At 45.0% G+C, this 21,210-nt stretch overlaps 1 protein-coding gene across 2 annotated transcripts in view; it reads right to left on the bottom strand.

The window, feature by feature from the left end:
• Positions 1 to 21,210, bottom strand: part of WWC3 (WWC family member 3) — a 617,369-nt gene that overhangs the window by 397,712 nt on the left and 198,447 nt on the right. The gene's annotated exons all lie outside the window — the stretch shown is intronic.

Raw genomic sequence — 21,210 nt, 5'->3', positions numbered from 1 at the left:
AAAATGACATGTGTCATATACATTTTTAACCATTGGGTGATACATAGGGGCCCTTACCAACTTTTTCCTTGGGGCCTACAATATATCTAGTTATGCTCCTGGACCTGCTCATTGTAATGTAGTATTACAATGGCATTATAATGGAGGGCAAAATAATGTTACATAATGTAATATGAACTGGGGCAATGTAATGTGACACAATATGAAGTGGAGGCACTTTAGTGTGGCATAAAGATCATTGGGGTACTACAATGTGACATAATGAGAACCAAGACACTACAATGGGGTATAACATTAATTATGGCAATAATATCGTTCAGAAAATGTACTAGGGCACTATTTGGGGCATAAAATTAACAATGGTTGCAGAGAGGTGTTTTGGAACAGGGGCCCCTTCAAAATGTTGCTATGTACAGCCTTTTAGTGCTTATTGTTTTTAAACGCTTAAGAGGGGCAACGCATCATCTGCCCCTAAATCTATAAAAAGTCCGGTAGCACAAGCTTTGTATATTTGTCCCCAAATTACTATTAAATCTCTGTAGAACAGAGTGTTAACAAAGGCAAAGGAATGCTGCATGAAGAATGTCAGCTCATCATCTGCTGCAGCGTTGGCCTTTGACTGCTGAAGAACGTTGCGATACTATAAACAAACTGTGGTTGCCTTCGTAACCCATTTCTTGGCATTAGAAAATCTTATTATTTTTCTAGGGAAAGATGCCAAATGCACTTTACCAGTTGTATTAATAACATCCACATCTGGCATATCCTGTTAGTGAATTATTTGCTAAGTTTGCTACTACAGTAGTTTATAAAATGCAACTATTGAGATTGTTATAGAACTTATCATAAAATCAGTGTGTAGTTCTTATTTCCTATGCTCTGGTATTTTCAGCTACAAGAATACAAATAACTGGAGAGTAAAGTAATTAGAATTAAAAATTAACCTCTCATATCTTTAAAATGTGGTTTAACAGGAATGATCGTAAATGTAATTATTAAGTCGAAAACAAATCACACAGTAAGGGAACAGACTGACTTTATTTTAAGTGTCATATATGTGGAAAATAGAGGAATTGATTTCAGTTTTGGGGGGACTACGCAATGCTGGTCCATCTGCTTTGGTGCTTCCACCCTGCTCTTGTGATCATGTTCCATACATGCTATGAAGGAAGGATAGAGGTCCTCACAAGCAGATGACCCAGCATTGCAACATCTATGCTGTGCAACATCCTATGTTGGTTCTAGGTCAATTTCAAATTAGAGAGAGACGAGCAAGTCGCTCATGCAGTCCTAATGCTTCAAACATGATTGTATATGGCCTTTTCACAATTCTGGAGCAGATTTGGTTTATTTGCACAGATAACAATAGTGTTTTATACAACCTCCACATTGGCAAAAAACACATGGATTCCAAAGCAAAATAACTCTTTAAAACTCTTGTTTGCACAAGTGACATTATGTTTTTGTGCCCAGCTTGCTGCACTTGAGACTTGATTATTAAGTGTATGGAATTCCATAATTCTTCTCAATCCACCCATCATTCAGAGTAACCCTGAGCACCTCAAAAAAATATAACAAGACAGCAATGCAATGTCACAAAAGAAAAAGAGGCAGCACTATGAGCCAATTACTACATACCAAAAATGCATTTATGTCATTCTTTTATTACAATCCATAAATTTCCAATTGATTTTTACTGAAGAATATGGCAAGGCTCTAAAATATTTAGCACTCTAGGAATCTGCCTAAAAATAAAAAAATTTAAAATTAGGAAACCGTTTGATATGGCATCTGTTAATAATCAACTTACTGTACCATATACATAGCCCCAGCAACAACCCCTTCCAAGTCCAATCTCTTCTATCTCCTTCTATTTCCATCTCAGCCCTCACCTACACTTAAAAATGGCAGACTAGATGGGACAAGTGGTTCTAATCTGCCATCAAATTCTGTGTGTGTATGTTTCTATGGTACACACCTCCAGCCCACCTCAAGTCCATTTTCCATGCTTCTCTGATACAAAATGTATTCACCTACCTCATCATTCCCCAACCAACCTCTTTCTCCATTCTAGGTTCCCCTGATCGTCTTCTTCCCAAAAACCCTATATGAACATGTTCACCTCAGTGCCAGCCTGTCCATTTCATTATCATCATTACTTTAACCCCATAAATTCTCCTCCTCATCATTATAATTTTAACAGTAAGTCCAGCCATGTGGTCATCATCATCAACTATTAAACTTTTCATGGCATGACCTTTCACATATCACCCCTTACCAGATTCATACATATACTGTGACACACCAAGGGGTAGATGCATTAACCCTTGGAGAGTGGTGAAGTGGAGAGATAAAGTACCAGCCAATAAGCTCCTGTCATTTTTCAAACACAGCTTGTAACAGGGCAGTTAAGAGCTGATTGGTATTTTATCTCCTTTCAATTTATCCCTCTCCAAGGCTTAGTAGATATACCCCAGAGTGCTTTATTAAGGATCACTGTAATTACCACAGAGGAGATTCTTAGAGGCTGGGGGCTACATGTTATGGTCTGTAGACACGATGAGATTTTTTCTTTCGATTTTGACTATATAGTCAAAATCGCAAGAAAAGTTAGTGCAAATCGCAAGGTGTTATGCCACTTGCGATCCCGATTCGATCCCGATACGCGGTCCCGCCAGGTCGGTATCGCAAGAAAAGATAGACTGTGCAGGCAAGTCAATCCTTGCTAGATCGGTGTACTATCTAGTTCATCTCACATGTCAATTAAATATCACATAAGCCAAAATCTCACATAAGCCAAAATCGTAAGCACACATAGTCCATATCTCAAGAAACGTTAGTCAAAATCGGTGGTGCTGGGCTCCGGGGAGTTTAGGGGAAATCGCATAGTCAAAATCGGCCATAGCAAAGACCTCACCGTGTGTACACACCATAAGACTTGGAAATGATCAAGTAGTTCAAGCACTACGGCATCTCTGAGTGAGTTTCATTATAAAGAAAATAAACAAATCTAATTACGAGTGTAAGAAAGATGAAACACCACTTTAGCTGTAAAAGAGAAACGCACCCATCCTAATTAACCCCATTAAGGTTGGACATTCAAGATTTGATTGTCATCTACCTATGTTTGTGTATATCATTGCACTAACTCCTTACCACTGAGCCTTGCAGGACAATGGTGTACTCTATTTTGCATTTCTCTTGACTGATTCCATTTGCTTTTTAAATTCAAGCACATGTATATGCAACAACATTGTTGCTGTTGGTGAGATCTCCATAGAAGAGTACAGGGGCAGCAATACAAGAGGAGAACCATGCCATGAGCTGGATGGGGGATATGCAGAGAACAGATTGTATTGATCATTTCTATAATATAATACATGTAATGGGGACAGAGATTACTGTTGTGCTTTATGATGTGGCACATTTGTGCTTGTGTCAAGGCCCAATATCTATGTCATTCTTACTATTCCCAATGCCAGTTGGGCACCCCTCATTTCATTTGTAGGATTAGACACAAGTACATAACATTATAGATACTTGCAGACACATTCTCCTACATGGGGTTTTTATTAAATGCAGTGTTAAGTAAAGGCAATCTAAGAAACCACATTCACATTTGTAAACATAGTTAACAACGGATCTATTTCAGGAGATTATTTATGTTCCTAATAAGCAATAATCCACCTTGCTTCAAAACAAAATTCTTATCCAAACTGTTACATAGAAGCTGAACAGCAGCGTGTCACTGAGAGCTCCCTACAACATGCCAGCTCCTGTAATGGCACTTCAGCCATGCCAAGAAGTTCTAGAATGTAAACACCAAACATGAAATGCAGCCAATTTTGTTCCCAAGTAAATAAACTCTTCGCTGAAATGATGTTAAACCAATGAGTAGAAATGCTGAGAAGTGTTAGTGCTATATGCAACATGTATTAATGAAAGGACAACGTCTCAACTTAGGTGAAAACATTACTGTAACAGAAAAAACAAGATGCTTTGGCAAACTGACAAGTGTCATATAACTATAATCAGAGGGGTTCTAGCTAGACTTAATTAATAAAAAAAAATTTTATTTGATGTTGATAATAATAATAATAATAATAATAATAATTCCATTTTATTACCAGCATCTAATATTTTATTATTTCAGTATGCATGTAAGGTAGGAGACTGCATTTGTATATTTTAATTAGTAGAATGTTAGCTAAAACATGCAAAATACATAATTACGTGCTTTATAATGCTATGACGCTATCAGTTTTTAAGTAACTACCCAACAGAAATAAATAAATAGTGCCTAACATACATCTACCCAGCAAATCCCGAGGCCAATCCGATGAGCGGTGATCCACCAGGGAAACGTCAATATACAGTATATTACAAATCCGAGACTTGCTAATTCCAGTAATTTTTGGGTCAGAATCAGTGAATTGAGGGTTTCCAACATGTTTCATTATGCCAATCCCCCAGTCCAGACATCGAGATAACTGCGAATTGCTGCAATTAATCACAGATGTAGTGGCTTCATTAGCCATTGGTGAGCTTAAATTAACCATAATGAAGATACAGATAAGTTATTCTATAGATGATGTTTGTCACCCTACATGCTTTCAAAGGGATCTGGTTATGTGACCGGCGGTCACTATACAGACGCTGAAATCCCGCCCGGTGGAAAGCCAGACAGTCACGCCAACTGGCAGGGACTATTCCCACTCGTGGGTGTCCACGACACCCATACAGTGGGAATAGAACCTGTGGCGAGTGCAGCAAGCCTGCAAGGGGCTTCATTGTACCCAAACGCCGGTTGCCCATACCCAACCCTTTTCAAAGGCCTGCCCTTCAGCCATATCTCTGATGGGACGTGATGAAGTAGGCCCTGTTATATGCAGTGGTAGTGGAAGTTTATTTACAGTAAACTTACAGACTAAGCCATATAGGAATATACCTAAAAATTACTTACAGCTACGCCTTATAATGAGGTAACATATTATAGTGGGCATACGCAACGAAATACAATGATGATGATGATGTTGACTATAGAGCAGCTTCTCACTGACTCATTACTTACATGACATTTGCATTTGGACTTCTTAAAGGAAAGAAATTTACAATTTTTTACTGTTTCCATTTAATTATAGTTTATATTACACATGGAACTCTTGTATAAGAAAAATAAGATTTTACTTACCGATAAATCTATTTCTCGTAGTCCGTAGTGGATGCTGGGGACTCCGTCAGGACCATGGGGATTAGCGGCTCCGCAGGAGACAGGGCACAAAACTAAAGCTTTAGGATCAGGTGGTGTGTACTGGCTCCTCCCCCTATGACCCTCCTCCAAGCCTCAGTTAGGATACTGTGCCCGGACGAGCGTACACAATAAGGAAGGATATTGAATCCCGGGTAAGACTCATACCAGTCACACCAATCACACCGTATAACTTGTGATCTGAACCCAGTTAACAGTATGACAAACGTAGGAGCCTCTGAACAGACGGCTCACAACAATAACAACCCGATTTTTTTGTAACAACAACTATGTACAAGTATTGCAGACAATCCGCACTTGGGATGGGCGCCCAGCATCCACCACGGACTACGAGAAATAGATTTATCGGTAAGTAAAATCTTATTTTCTCTGACGTCCTAAGTGGATGCTGGGGACTCCGTCAGGACCATGGGGATTATACCAAAGCTCCCAAACGGGCGGGAGAGTGCGGATGACTCTGCAGCACCGAGTGAGAGAACTCCAGGTCCTCCTCAGCCAGGGTATCAAATTTGTAGAATTTTACAAACGTATTTGCTCCTGACCAAGTAGCAGCTCGGCAAAGTTGTAAAGCCGAGACCCCTCGGGCAGTCGCCCAAGATGAGCCCACCTTCCTTGTGGAATGGGCATTTATATATTTTGGCTGTGGCAGTCCTGCCACAGAATGTGCAAGCTGAATTGTACTACACATTCAACTAGCAATCGTCTGCTTAGAAGCAAGAGCACCCAGTTTTTTGGGTGCATACAGGATAACAGCAAGTCAGTTTTCCTGACTCCAGCCGTCCTGGAAATCTATATTTTCAGGGCCCTGACAACATCTAGCAACTTGGAGTCCTCCAAGTCTCTAATAGCCGCAGGTACCACAATAAGCTGGTTCAGATGAAACGCTGACACCAACTTAAGGAGAAACTGGGGACGAGTCCGCAGCTCTGCCCTGTCCGAATGGACAATCAGATATGGGCTTTTGTGAGACAAAGCCGCCAATTCTGACACTCGCCTGGCCGAGGCCAGGGCCAACATCATGGTCACTTTCCATGTGAGATATTTCAAATCCACAGATTTGAGCGGTTTAAACCAACGTGATTTGAGGAATCCCAGGACTACGTTGAGATCCCACAGTGCCACTGGAGGCACAAAAGGGGGTTGTATATGCAGTACTCCCTTGTCAAATTTCTGGACTTCAGGAACTGAAGCCAATTCTTTCTGGAAGAAAATCGACAGGGCCGAAATTTGAACCTTAATGGACCCCAATTTGAGGCCCATAGACACTCCTGTTTGCAGGAAATGCAGGAATCGACCGAGTTGAAATTTCTTCGTGGGGCCTTCCTGGCCTCACACCACGCAACATATTTTCGCCACATGTGGTGATAATGTTGTGCGGTCACCTCCTTCCTGGCTTTGACCAGGGTAGGAATGACCTCTTCCGGAATGCCTTTTTCCCTTAGGATCCGGCGTTCAACCGCCATGCCGTCAAACGCAGCCGCGGTAAGTCTTGGAACAGACATGGTACTTGCTGAAACAAGTCCCTTCTTATCGGCAGAGGCCCTCAGTCCTCTGTGAGCATCTCTTGAAGTTCCGGGTACCAAGTCCTTCTTGGCCCATCCAGAGCCACGAGTATAGTTCTTACTCCTCTACGTCTTATAATTCTCAGTACCTTTGGTATGAGAAGCAGAGGAGGGAACACATACACCGACTGGTACACCCCTGGTGTTACCAGAACGTCCACAGCTATTGCCTGAGGGTCTCTTGACCTGGCGCAATACCTGTCCAGTTTTTTGTTCAGGCGGGACGCCATCATGTACACCTTTGGTCTTTCCCAACGGTGCACAATCATGTGGAAAAAACTTCTCGATGAAGTCCCCACTCTCCCGGGTGGAGGTCGTGCTGAGGAAGTCTGCTTCCCAGTTGTCCACTCCCGGAATGAAAACTGCTGACAGTGCTATCACATGATTTTCCGCCCAGCGAAGAATCCTTGCAGTTTCTGCCATTGTCCTCCTGCTTCTTGTGCCGCCCTGTTTGTTTACGTGGGCGACTGCCGTGATGTTGTCCCACTGGATCAATACCGGCTGACCTTGAAGCAGAGGTCTTGCTAAGCTTAGAGCATTGTAAATTGCTCTTAGCTCCAGTATATTTATGCGGAGAGAAGTCCCCAGACTTGATCACACTCCCTGGAAATTTTTTCCCTGTGTGACTGTTCCCCAGCCTTTCAAGCTGGAATCCATGGTCACCAGGACCCAGTCCTGAATGCATAACTGTGGCCCTTTAGTAGATGAGCACTCTGCAGCCACCACAGAAGAGACACCCTTGTCCTTGGAGACAGGGTTATCCGCTGATGCATCTGAAGATGCGATCCGGACCATTTGTCCAGCAGATTCCACTGAAAAGTTCTTGCGTGAAATCTGCCGAATGGAATCGCTTCGTAAGAAGCCACCAATTTTCCCAGGACCCTTGTGCAATGATGCACTGACACTTTTCCTGGTTTTTGGAGGTTCCTGACTAGGTCGGATAACTCCCTGGCTTTCTCCTCCGGGAGAAACACCTTTTTCTGGACTGTGTCCAGAATCATCCCTAGGGACAGCAGATGTGTCGTCGGAGACAGCTGCGATTTTGGAATATTTAGAATCCACCCGTGCTGTCGTAGAACTACTTGAGATAGTGCTACTCAGACCTCCAACTGTTCTCTGGACCTTGCCCTTATCAGGAGATCGTCCAAGTAAGGGATAATTAAGACGCCTTTTCTTTGAAGAAGAATCATCATTTCGGCCATTACCTTGGTAAAGACCCGGGGTGCCGTGGACAATCCAAACGGCAGCGTCTGAAACTGATAGTGACAGTTTTGTACCACGAACCTGAGGTACCCTTTGTGAGAAGGGCAAATTTGGACATGGAGGTAAGCATCCTTGATGTCCAGGGACACCATATAGTCCCCTTCTTCCTGGTTCGCTATCACTGCTCTGAGTGACTCCATTTAGAATAGGTCTCACCGAGCCGTCTGGCTTCAGTACCACAATATAGTGTGGAATAATACCCCTTTACTTGTTGTAGGAGGGGTACTTTGATTATCACCTGCTGGGAATACAGCTTGTGAGTTGTTTCCAATACTGCCTCCCTGTCGGAGGTAGACGTTGGTAAAGCAAACTTCAGGAACCTGCGAGGGGGAGACGTCTCGAATTTCCAATCTGTACCCCTGGGATACTACTTGTAGGATCCAGGGGTCCACTTGCGAGTGAGCCCACTGCGTGCTGAAACTCTTGAGACGACCCCCCACCGCACCTGTTTTTACGGCCCCAGCGTCATGCTGAGGACTTGGCAGAAGCGGTGGAAGGCTTCTGTTCCTGGGAATGGGCTGCCTTCTGCAGTCTTCTTCCCTTACCTCTATCCCTGGGCAGATATTATGGGGACGAAAGGACTGAGGCTGAAAAGACTATGTCTTTTTCTGCTGAGATGTGACTTGGGGTAAAAAAGGTGGATTTTCTAGCTGTTGCCGTGGCCACCAGGTCCGATGGACCGACCCCAAATAACTCCTCCCCTTTATACGGCAATACTTCCATGTGCCGTTTGGAATCTGCATCACCTGACCACTGTCGTGTCCATAAACATCGTCTGGCAGATATGGACATCGCACTTACTCTTGATGCCAGAGTTTCGCATATATAGAAATGCATCTTTTAAATGCTCTATAGTCAATAAAATACTGTCCCTGTCAAGGGTATCAATATTTCCAGTCAGGGAATCCGACCAAGCCACCCCAGCGCTGCCCATCCAGGCTGAGGCGATCGCTGGTCGCAGTATAACACCAGTATGTGTGTATATACTTTTAGGATATTTTCCAACCTCCTATCAGTTGGCTCCTTGAGGGCGTCCGTATCTGGAGACGGTAACGCCACTTGTTTTTATAAGCGTGTGAGCGCCTTATCCACCCTAAGGTGTGTTTCCCAACGCGCCATAACTTCTGGCGGGAAAGGGTATACCGCCAATAATTTTCTATCGGGGGAAACCCACGCATCATCCCACACTTCATTTAATTTTTCTGATTCAGGAAAAACCACATGTAGTTTTTTCACACTCCACATAATAGCCTTTTTTGTGGTACTTGTAGTATCAGAAATATGTAACATCTCCTTCATTGCCCTTAACAAGTAACGTGTGGCCCTAAAGGAAAATACGTTTGTTTCTTCACCGTCGACACTGGAGTCAGTGTCCGTGTCTGTGTCGACCGACTGAGGTAAAAAGGACGTTTTAACGCCCCTGACGGTGTTTTAGACGCCTGGACAGGTACTAATTGGTTTGCCGGCCGTCTCATGTCGTCAACCGACCTTGCAGCGTGTTGACATTATCACGTAATCCTTAAATAAGCCATCCATTCCGGTGTCGACTCCCTAGAGAGTGACATCACCATTACCGGCAATTGCTCCGCCTCCTCACCAACATCGCCCTCATACATGTCGACACACAAGTACCGACACACAGCACACACACAGGGAATGCTCTGATAGAGGACAGGACCCCACTAGCCCTTTGGGGAGACAGAGGGAGAGTTTGCCAGCACACACCAAAAACGCTATATTATACAGGGACAACCTTTATATAAGTGTTTTTCCCTTATAGCATTTTAATATATATATACATATCGCCAAATAAGTGCCCCCCCTCTCTGTTTTAACCCTGTTTCTGTAGTGCAGTGCAGGGGAGAGCCTGGGAGCCTTCCCACCAGCATTTCTGTGAGGGAAAATGGCGCTGTGTGCTGAGGAGAATAGGCCCCGCCCCCTTTTCGGCGGGCTTCTTCTCCCGTTTTTCTGAGACCTGGCAGGGGTTAAATACATCCATATAGCCTCCAGGGGCTATATGTGATGTATTTTTAGCCAGAATAAGGTATTATACATTGCTGCCCAGGGCGCCCCCAGCAACGCCCTGCACCCTCCGTGACCGTTGGTGTGAAGTGTGTGACAACAATGGCGCACAGCTGCAGTGCTGTGCGCTACCTTCATGAAGACTGAAAAGCCTTCTGCCGCCGGTTTCTGGACCTTCAATCTTCAGCATCTGCAAGGGGGGTCGGCGGCGCGGCTCCGGGACGAACCCCAGGGTGAGACCTGTGTTCCGACTCCCTCTGGAGCTAATGGTGTCCAGTAGCCTAAGAAGCCAATCCATCCTGCACGCAGGTGAGTTGAACTTCTCTCCCCTAAGTCCCTCGATGCAGTGAGCCTGTTGCCAGCAGGACTCACTGAAAATAAGAAACCTAAAAACTTTTTCTAAGCAGCTCCTTAAGAGAGCCACCTAGATTGCACCCTGCTCGGACGGGCACAAAAACCTAACTGAGGCTTGGAGGAGGGTCATAGGGGGAGGAGCCAGTACACACCACCTGATCCTAAAGCTTTAGTTTTGTGCCCTGTCTCCTGCGGAGCCGCTAATCCCCATGGTCCTGACGGAGTCCCCAGCATCCACTTAGGACGTCAGAGAAATTACATTATTGTGTACAAAAGGTTAATACAACTTTATCTGAGTGCATAGATGAGTCCCTAAATAAGTGCATAAGTTGATAATCAAAATTTTAGGCACCCTGAAATGTTGGCGATCTACGTGTTCACCTTAGTTGCCTAATGGTATCTCCCACCCTGAATACATGTACAGTACTTGAATGAACTGTGCTCTTGTCAGTAGTCAACTTCACAGTTTCTGCTCCTAAACTTTCTCTATAGGAACTTATTAAAAATTTTAAGCTGGATTTAAACAGCAAAGTGCTGCATTCAGTACACTAGAGATGACTTACTAAAGACTTACAGTATGGCTGCTTAGAGTTATTACTGTGATACTGAGGTTAAATAATCTCCCAATATATAAATATATACTGTTTTAGGTCCCATAGAAATTGATTCCATGACAAATGTTTAAAAAAGACAAAAATACATCTGCATTTATTTTTAGATTAAGCCGGTTATTTTTTATAAACATGCCTGCTTTGCTCTGATTGGATAGAATCCCGGGCAAATCGGCAATATCGTGCAGTTTGTATGGCCGAATAAGCACACCCGCGGGTCGCATGTGAGGTTGTGTAATTGGGTGTACTTGCAAGGCCAATCACATGACCTCGCATGTGATGCAACGAATATTAATATAGTCAAAAACTTGCACTTGTCCTGGGTGAATATGCTTGAAATGTATGTAAACAGTTGGCAGTTTTTCTTCTGAAGCTTTTTAATAATGAAATAAAACTAAGATGTAATATGATTAAATGTATTCCCCCCAACTTTGAGCCCATGCTAAATTACATACAGCATTAAAAAGCTAGTCTGTAATGGCCAGACACAACTTATAAGAGCACACTGTAAATTAACTTGCATACTCTGCTTCATAAGGGACTAATGCAGATCTGGGGACTGTGTGCTGCGTTTCAGTGACGCTGGTCTAGTCAGCAATCTTGTTATTATCCGAGTCAGGAGACTGAAGGGTCTATGTACAAAGCCTTGGAGAGAGATAAAGTGGATGGAGATAAAGTAGCCGCCAGTCAGCTCCTAACTGCCATGTTCTATGCTGTGGGGGAAATGTTTTATACCCGCACTTATCGTGCATGTATTACGCTTCCTGCTTTGCCTCTTTACCGAGACAAAGCAGGAAGCAGCAGGCGCCGAGATATATTAACTAGAGATGAGCGCCTGAAATTTTTCGGGTTTTGTGTTTTGGTTTTGGGTTCGGTTCCGCGGCCGTGTTTTGGATTCGAACGCGTTTTGGCAAAACCTCACCGAATTTTTTTTGTCGGATTCGGGTGTGTTTTGGATTCGGGTGTTTTTTTCAAAAAACACTAAAAAACAGCTTAAATCATAGAATTTGGGGGTCATTTTGATCCCAAAGTATTATTAACCTCAAAAACCATAATTTACACTCATTTTCAGTCTATTCTGAATACCTCACACCTCACAATATTATTTTTAGTCCTAAAATTTGCACCGAGGTCGCTGTGTGAGTAAGATAAGCGACCCTAGTGGCCGACACAAACACCGGGCCCATCTAGGAGTGGCACTGCAGTGTCACGCAGGATGTCCCTTCCAAAAAACCCTCCCCAAACAGCACATGACGCAAAGAAAAAAAGAGGCGCAATGAGGTAGCTGTGTGAGTAAGATTAGCGACCCTAGTGGCCGACACAAACACCGGGCCCATCTAGGAGTGGCACTGCAGTGTCACGCAGGATGTCCCTTCCAAAAAACCCTCCCCAAACAGCACATGACGCAAAGAAAAAAAGAGGCGCAATGAGGTAGCTGACTGTGTGAGTAAGATTAGCGACCCTAGTGGCCGACACAAACACCGGGCCCATCTAGGAGTGGCACTGCAGTGTCACGCAGGATGTCCCTTCCAAAAAACCCTCCCCAATCAGCACATGATGCAAAGAAAAAGAAAAGAAAAAAGAGGTGCAAGATGGAATTGTCCTTGGGCCCTCCCACCCACCCTTATGTTGTATAAACAAAACAGGACATGCACACTTTAACCAACCCATCATTTCAGTGACAGGGTCTGCCACACGACTGTGACTGATATGACGGGTTGGTTTGGACCCCCCCCAAAAAAGAAGCAATTAATCTCTCCTTGCACAAACTGGCTCTACAGAGGCAAGATGTCCACCTCATCTTCACCCTCCGATATATCACCGTGTACATCCCCCTCCTCACAGATTATCAATTCGTCCCCACTGGAATCCACCATCTCAGCTCCCTGTGTACTTTGTGGAGGCAATTGCTGCTGGTCAATGTCTCCGCGGAGGAATTGATTATAATTCATTTTAATGAACATCATCTTCTCCACATTTTCTGGATGTAACCTCGTACGCCGATTGCTGACAAGGTGAGCGGCGGCACTAAACACCCTTTCGGAGTACACACTTGTGGGAGGGCAACTTAGGTAGAATAAAGCCAGTTTGTGCAAGGGCCTCCAAATTGCCTCTTTTTCCTGCCAGTATAAGTACGGACTGTGTGACGTGCCTACTTGGATGCGGTCACTCATATAATCCTCCACCATTCTATCAATGTTGAGAGAATCATATGCAGTGACAGTAGACGACATGTCCGTAATCGTTGTCAGGTCCTTCAGTCCGGACCAGATGTCAGCATCAGCAGTCGCTCCAGACTGCCCTGCATCACCGCCAGCGGGTGGGCTCGGAATTCTGAGCCTTTTCCTCGCACCCCCAGTTGCGGGAGAATGTGAAGGAGGAGATGTTGACAGGTCGCGTTCCGCTTGACTTGACAATTTTGTCACCAGCAGGTCTTTCAACCCCAGCAGACCTGTGTCTGCCGGAAAGAGAGATCCAAGGTAGGCTTTAAATCTAGGATCGAGCACGGTGGCCAAAATGTAGTGCTCTGATTTCAACAGATTGACCACCCGTGAATCCTTGTTAAGCGAATTAAGGGCTGCATCCACAAGTCCCACATGCCTAGCGGAATCGCTCCCTTTTAGCTCCTTCTTCAATGCCTCCAGCTTCTTCTGCAAAAGCCTGATGAGGGGAATGACCTGACTCAGGCTGGCAGTGTCTGAACTGACTTCACGTGTGGCAAGTTCAAAGGGCATCAGAACCTTGCACAACGTTGAAATCATTCTCCACTGCACTTGAGACAGGTGCATTCCACCTACTATATCGTGCTCAATTGTATAGGCTTGAATGGCCTTTTGCTGCTCCTCCAACCTCTGAAGCATATAGAGGGTTGAATTCCACCTCGTTACCACTTCTTGCTTCAGATGATGGCAGGGCAGGTTCAGTAGTTTTTGGTGGTGCTCCAGTCTTCTGTACGTGGTGCCTGTACGCCGAAAGTGTCCCGCAATTTTTCTGGCCACCGACAGCATCTCTTGCACGCCCCTGTCGTTTTTTAAAAAATTCTGCACCACCAAATTCAAGGTATGTGCAAAACATGGGACGTGCTGGAATTTGCCCATATTTAATGCACACACAATATTGCTGGCGTTGTCCGATGCCACAAATCCACAGGAGAGTCCAATTGGGGTAAGCCATTCCGCGATGATCTTCCTCAGTTGCCGTAAGAGGTTTTCAGCTGTGTGCGTATTCTGGAAAGCGGTGATACAAAGCGTAGCCTGCCTAGGAAAGAGTTGGCGTTTGCGAGATGCTGCTACTGGTGCCGCCGCTGCTGTTCTTGCGGCGGGAGTCCATACATCTACCCAGTGGGCTGTCACAGTCATATAGTCCTGACCCTGCCCTGCTCCACTTGTCCACATGTCCGTGGTTAAGTGGACATTGGGTACAACTGCATTTTTTAGGACACTGGTGAGTCTTTTTCTGACGTCCGTGTACATTCTCGGTATCGCCTGCCTAGAGAAGTGGAACCTAGATGGTATTTGGTAACGGGGGCACACTGCCTCAATAAATTGTCTAGTTCCCTGTGAACTAACGGCGGATACCGGACGCACGTCTAACACCAACATAGTTGTCAAGGACTCAGTTATCCGCTTTGCAGTAGGATGACTGCTGTGATATTTCATCTTCCTCGCAAAGGACTGTTGAACAGTCAATTGCTTACTGGAAGTAGTACAAGTGGGCTTACGACTTCCCCTCTGGGATGACCATCGACTCCCAGCGGCAACAACAGCAGCGCCAGCAGCAGTAGGCGTTACACGCAAGGATGCATCGGAGGAATCCCAGGCAGGAGAGGACTCGTCAGAATTGCCAGTGACATGGCCTGCAGGACTATTGGCATTCCTGGGGAAGGAGGAAATTGACACTGAGGGAGTTGGTGGGGTGGTTTGCGTGAGCTTGGTTACAAGAGGAAGGGATTTACTGGTCAGTGGACTGCTTCCGCTGTCACCCAAAGTTTTTGAACTTGTCACTGACTTATTATGAATGCGCTGCAGGTGACGTATAAGGGAGGATGTTCCGAGGTGGTTAACGTCCTTACCCCTACTTATTACAGCTTGACAAAGGGAACACACGGCTTGACACCTGTTGTCCGCATTTCTGGTGAAATACCTCCACACCGAAGAGCTGATTTTTTTGGTATTTTCACCTGGCATGTCAACGGCCATATTCCTCCCACGGACAACAGGTGTCTCCCCGGGTGCCTGACTTAAACAAACCACCTCACCATCAGAATCCTCCTGGTCAATTTCCTCCCCAGCGCCAGCAACACCCATATCCTCCTCATCCTGGTGTACTTCAACACTGACATCTTCAATCTGACTATCAGGAACTGGACTGCGGGTGCTCCTTCCAGCACTTGCAGGGGGCGTGCAAATGGTGGAAGGCGCATGCTCTTCACGTCCAGTGTTGGGAAGGTCAGGCATCGCAACCGACACAATTGGACTCTCCTTGTGGATTTGGGATTTCAAAGAACGCACAGTTCTTTGCGGTGCTTTTGCCAGCTTGAGTCTTTTCAGTTTTCTAGCGAGAGGCTGAGTGCTTCCATCCTCATGTGAAGCTGAACCACTAGCCATGAACATAGGCCAGGGCCTCAGCCGTTCCTTGCCACTCCGTGTGGTAAATGGCATATTGGCAAGTTTACGCTTCTCCTCCGACAATTTTATTTTAGGTTTTGGAGTCCTTTTTTTACTGATATTTGGTGTTTTGGTTTTGACATGCTCTGTACTATGCCATTGGGCATCGGCCTTGGCAGACGACGTTGCTGGCATTTCATCGTCTCGGCCATGACTAGTGGCAGCAGCTTCAGCACGAGGTGGAAGTGGATCTTGATCTTTCCCTAATTTTGGAACCTCAACATTTTTGTTCTCCATATTTTAATAGGCACAACTAAAAGGCACCTCAGGTAAACAATGGAGATGGATGGATTGGATACTAGTATACAATTATGGACGGGCTGCCGAGTGCCGACACAGAGGTAGCCACAGCCGTGAACTACCGCACTGTACTGTGTCTGCTGCTAATATATAGACTGGTTGATAAAGAGATAGTATACTCGTAACTAGTATGTATGTATAAAGAAAGAAAAAAAAAACCACGGTTAGGTGGTATATACAATTATGGACGGGCTGCCGAGTGCAGACACAGAGGTAGCCACAGCCGTGAACTACCGCACTGTACTGTGTCTGCTGCTAATATATAGACTGGTTGATAAAGAGATAGTATACTCGTAACTAGTATGTATGTATAAAGAAAGAAAAAAAAACCACGGTTAGGTGGTATATACAATTATGGACGGGCTGCCGAGTGCCGACACAGAGGTAGCCACAGCCGTGAACTACCGCACTGTACTGTGTCTGCTGCTAATATATAGACTGGTTGATAAAGAGATAGTATACTCGTAACTAGTATGTATGTATAAAGAAAGAAAAAAAAACCACGGTTAGGTGGTATATACAATTATGGACGGGCTGCCGAGTGCCGACACAGAGGTAGCCACAGCCGTGAACTACCGCACTGTACTGTGTCTGCTGCTAATATATAGACTGGTTGATAAAGAGATAGTATACTCGTAACTAGTATGTATGTATAAAGAAAGAAAAAAAAACCACGGTTAGGTGGTATATACAATTATGGACGGGCTGCCGAGTGCCGACACAGAGGTAGCCACAGCCGTGAACTACCGCACTGTACTGTGTCTGCTGCTAATATATAGACTGGTTGATAAAGAGATAGTATACTCGTAACTAGTATGTATGTATAAAGAAAGAAAAAAAAACCACGGTTAGGTGGTATATACAATTATGGACGGGCTGCCGAGTGCCGACACAGAGGTAGCCACAGCCGTGAACTACCGCACTGTACTGTGTCTGCTGCTAATATATAGACTGGTTGATAAAGAGATAGTATACTCGTAACTAGTATGTATGTATAAAGAAAGAAAAAAAAACCACGGTTAGGTGGCATATACAATTATGGACGGGCTGCCGAGTGCCGACACAGAGGTAGCCACAGCCGTGAACTACCGCACTGTACTGTGTCTGCTGCTAATATATAGACTGGTTGATAAAGAGATAGTATACTCGTAACTAGTATGTATGTATAAAGAAAGAAAAAAAAACCACGGTTAGGTGGTATATACAATTATGGACGGGCTGCCGAGTGCCGACACAGAGGTAGACACAGCCGTGAACTACCGCACTGTACTGTGTCTGCTGCTAATATATAGACTGGTTGATAAAGAGATAGTATACTCGTAACTAGTATGTATGTATAAAGAAAGAAAAAAAAACCACGGTTAGGTGGTATATACAATTATGGACGGGCTGCCGAGTGCCGACACAGAGGTAGCCACAGCCGTGAACTACCGCACTGTACTGTGTCTGCTGCTAATATATAGACTGGTTGATAAAGAGATAGTATACTCGTAACTAGTATGTATGTATAAAGAAAGAAAAAAAAAACACGGTTAGGTGGTATATACAATTATGGACGGGCTGCCGAGTGCCGACACAGAGGTAGCCACAGCCGTGAACTACCGCACTGTACTGTGTCTGCTGCTAATATATAGACTGGTTGATAAAGAGATAGTATACTCGTAACTAGTATGTATGTATAAAGAAAGAAAAAAAAACCACGGTTAGGTGGTATATACAATTATGGACGGGCTGCCGAGTGCCGACACAGAGGTAGCCACAGCCGTGAACTACCGCACTGTACTGTGTCTGCTGCTAATATATAGACTGGTTGATAAAGAGATAGTATACTCGTAACTAGTATGTATGTATAAAGAAAGAAAAAAAAACCACGGTTAGGTGGTATATACAATTATGGACGGGCTGCCGAGTGCCGACACAGAGGTAGCCACAGCCGTGAACTACCGCACTGTACTGTGTCTGCTGCTAATATAGACTGGTTGATAAAGAGATAGTATACTCGTAACTAGTGTGTATGTATAAAGAAAGAAAAAAAAAACACGGTTAGGTGGTATATACAATTATGGACGGGCTGCCGAGTGCCGACACAGAGGTAGCCACAGCCGTGAACTACCGCACTGTACTGTGTCTGCTGCTAATATAGACTGGTTGATAAAGAGATAGTATACTACTACTAATATTATATATACTGGTGGTCAGGTCACTGGTCACTAGTCACACTGGCAGTGGCACTCCTGCAGCAAAAGTGTGCACTGTTTTAATATAATATTATGTACTCCTGGCTCCTGCTATAACCTATAACTGGCACTGCAGTAGTGCTCCCCAGTCTCCCCCACAATTATAAGCTGTGTGAGCTGAGCAGTCAGACAGATATATAATATATATAGATGATGCAGCACACTGGCCTGAGCCTGAGCAGTGCACACAGATATGGTATGTGACTGACTGAGTCACTGTGTGTATCGCTTTTTTCAGGCAGAGAACGGATATATTAAATAAACTGCACTGTGTGTCTGGTGGTCACTCACTATATAATATATTATGTACTCCTGGCTCCTGCTATAACCTATAACTGGCACTGCAGTAGTGCTCCCCAGTCTCCCCCACAATTATAAGCTGTGTGAGCTGAGCAGTCAGACAGATATATATAATATTATATATAGATAATAGATGATGCAGCACACTGGCCTGAGCCTGAGCAGTGCACACAGATATGGTATGTGACTGAGTCACTGTGTGCTGTGTATCGCTTTTTTCAGGCAGAGAACGGATTATAAATAAAACTGGTGGTCACTATCAGCAAAACTCTGCACTGTACTGAGTACTCCTAATGCTCCCCAAAATTAGTAAATCAAGTGTCTCTCTAATCTATTCTAAACGGAGAGGACGCCAGCCACGTCCTCTCCCTATCAATCTCAATGCACGTGTGAAAATGGCGGCGACGCGCGGCTCCTTATATAGAATCCGAGTCTCGCGATAGAATCCGAGCCTCGCGAGAATCCGACAGCGTCATGATGACGTTCGGGCGCGCTCGGGTTAACCGAGCAAGGCGGGAAGATCCGAGTCGCTCGGACCCGTGAAAAAAAACATGAAGTTCTGGCGGGTTCGGATTCAGAGAAACCGAACCCGCTCATCTCTAATATTAACATCTCGAACACCAAAGTAGGGGAGTGAAAACTCCTCTATCTGGCGATTGCTGCCTGTGCCCCACAGTGCATCAGCCTAGTGCACATGTTTATTTACATTTACCTTTCTGAAGACCTGCATCGGCAATGCTGCAGAAATCACCGGGAAAATGGTGTGGCGCCTTTTTACCGGATAACCTGCACAGTGACAGAATCTACTCCCTTGCACCGCCAGCTAGAGAGGAGGGGGCCTGGACAGTGGCTGCAAACTCCTCTCTTAATATGCCCCAGGGTGGATGTATGAAAAAAATTCATACACACATTACTGAATTGCCTCTGGAGGTGTAATGGGAGCGGGCAGATGTGGGCAAGCATAAGCCAAGTACATAAAAGACATGTTCATAAACAATAAATGCGATATAATTAGACATGGATGCATCCACAGTACACCTTGATATCTTGAATCTGGTGAAACATTAGGACTCAGTGATCGCACTGAGTGAAAAAATTTGTGGGTCCCAGGGACCCCTCACTAAAAATAAAATCGGGGTCCTACTCCACGGTTTCTGGGTCCCATCACAATTTATACTTTATAGGCAATGCTGGGGGCAGGCAGCAGTTGGGATAGAGCTGGGGGTTGAGGCAGGGAACACTTGGGGCAGGGAGGGGGTACAGGGGCTTAAGGGCAGGCAGTGCTGGGGTAGGGAGGGGGTAAGGCAGGCAGTAGTTGGGCACAACTGGGGCAGGCAACAGTTTGAGAAGTGCTGTGAGTGGGTAGCAGTTTGGGTAGAGGGAGATAAGGGCATGCGGTAGTTGGGGCTGTACTGGGGGCAAGGAGTGTGTTAGGGCAGACAGTACTGAGGTAATGCTGGGGGTAAGATTGGGGGGTTTGAAAGTACAGTGCTTTGTAATTATACCAGTCAATCACGGTGAAAGGTAGTTTTCTATTGCCGCAGTAGCTGGCAATAGAAAACCAGATGGAGAGGGTGATGCCTGATGGCTTGGGAAGGCAGAGGGTGATAGGGAGATAGTGATGCAGAGGGTGAGGCAGTGGGTGACGAGGAGAGAAAGTGGGGGACGGAGAGAGTCAGTGGGTGACAGGAGATTGTGATAGTGAGTTGGGGCTGTACTGGAGCAAGGAGTGGGTTAGGGCAGACAGTACCGAGGTAATGCTGGGGTAAGATTGGGGGGTTTGAAACTACAGTGCTTTGTAATTATACCAGTCAATCATGGTGAAAGGTAGTTTTCTATTGCCGCAGTAGCTGGCAATAGAAAACCAGATGGAGAGGGTGATGCCTGATGGCTTGGGAAAGCAGAGGGTGATGGGGAGATAGTGATGCAGAGGGTGAGGCAGTGGGTGACGAGAAGAGAAAGTGGGAGACGGAGAGTCAATGGGTGACAAGAGATTGTGATAGTGAGAGACAGTGGGTGACACCAGGGACAGGGTGACAGGGGGAGGCAGTGGGTGACAAGTAGATATAGTAGGAGACGGAGAGGCAGTAGGTGACAGGAAAGGGTGGCGGGAATAGAGAGGGTGATCGGGGGAGATAGTGGGAGACAGAGAGGCATTGAGTGACTGTGTCACGTCTCCTCTATGCGTGCACAGATGAAGCCTGGGCGTATGCTCCAGCTGCTCCCATTGCAATGGATATGGGACAGACCTAGAAGAGGAGGGCTAGCTGTTGAGAATGGGGTAAGGGACCCGAGGAAGGGGGACCAGACAGTGCGGTGGGGATGGAGCCATGATAGAGCAGGAGTACTAAAGATTACATCACATGAAATTGTAAAGGATCTTATTAAATAAAAAAAATCTCAATAAAACAGTACTTTATTTAATAAGATCCTTTACAATTTCATGTGATGTCATCTTTAGTACTCCTACTACACCAGAAGCTGCAGAAAGATGATAGATGATTTTAATTTCTCATTTTTATTACGCTACCTTATGTATCAATTGTTGATGTATGCACTGTATCTGAGTTGTGTAATATGTAGGAGCTTTATGAAAAAAGGACAAAAAATAATAAAAAATGTGCA

This window comes from Pseudophryne corroboree, chromosome 2 (assembly GCF_028390025.1).
Source record: "Pseudophryne corroboree isolate aPseCor3 chromosome 2, aPseCor3.hap2, whole genome shotgun sequence".
Classification (NCBI taxonomy): Eukaryota; Metazoa; Chordata; class Amphibia; order Anura; family Myobatrachidae; genus Pseudophryne; species Pseudophryne corroboree.
This window is presented reverse-complemented; position numbering and strand designations above follow the sequence as displayed.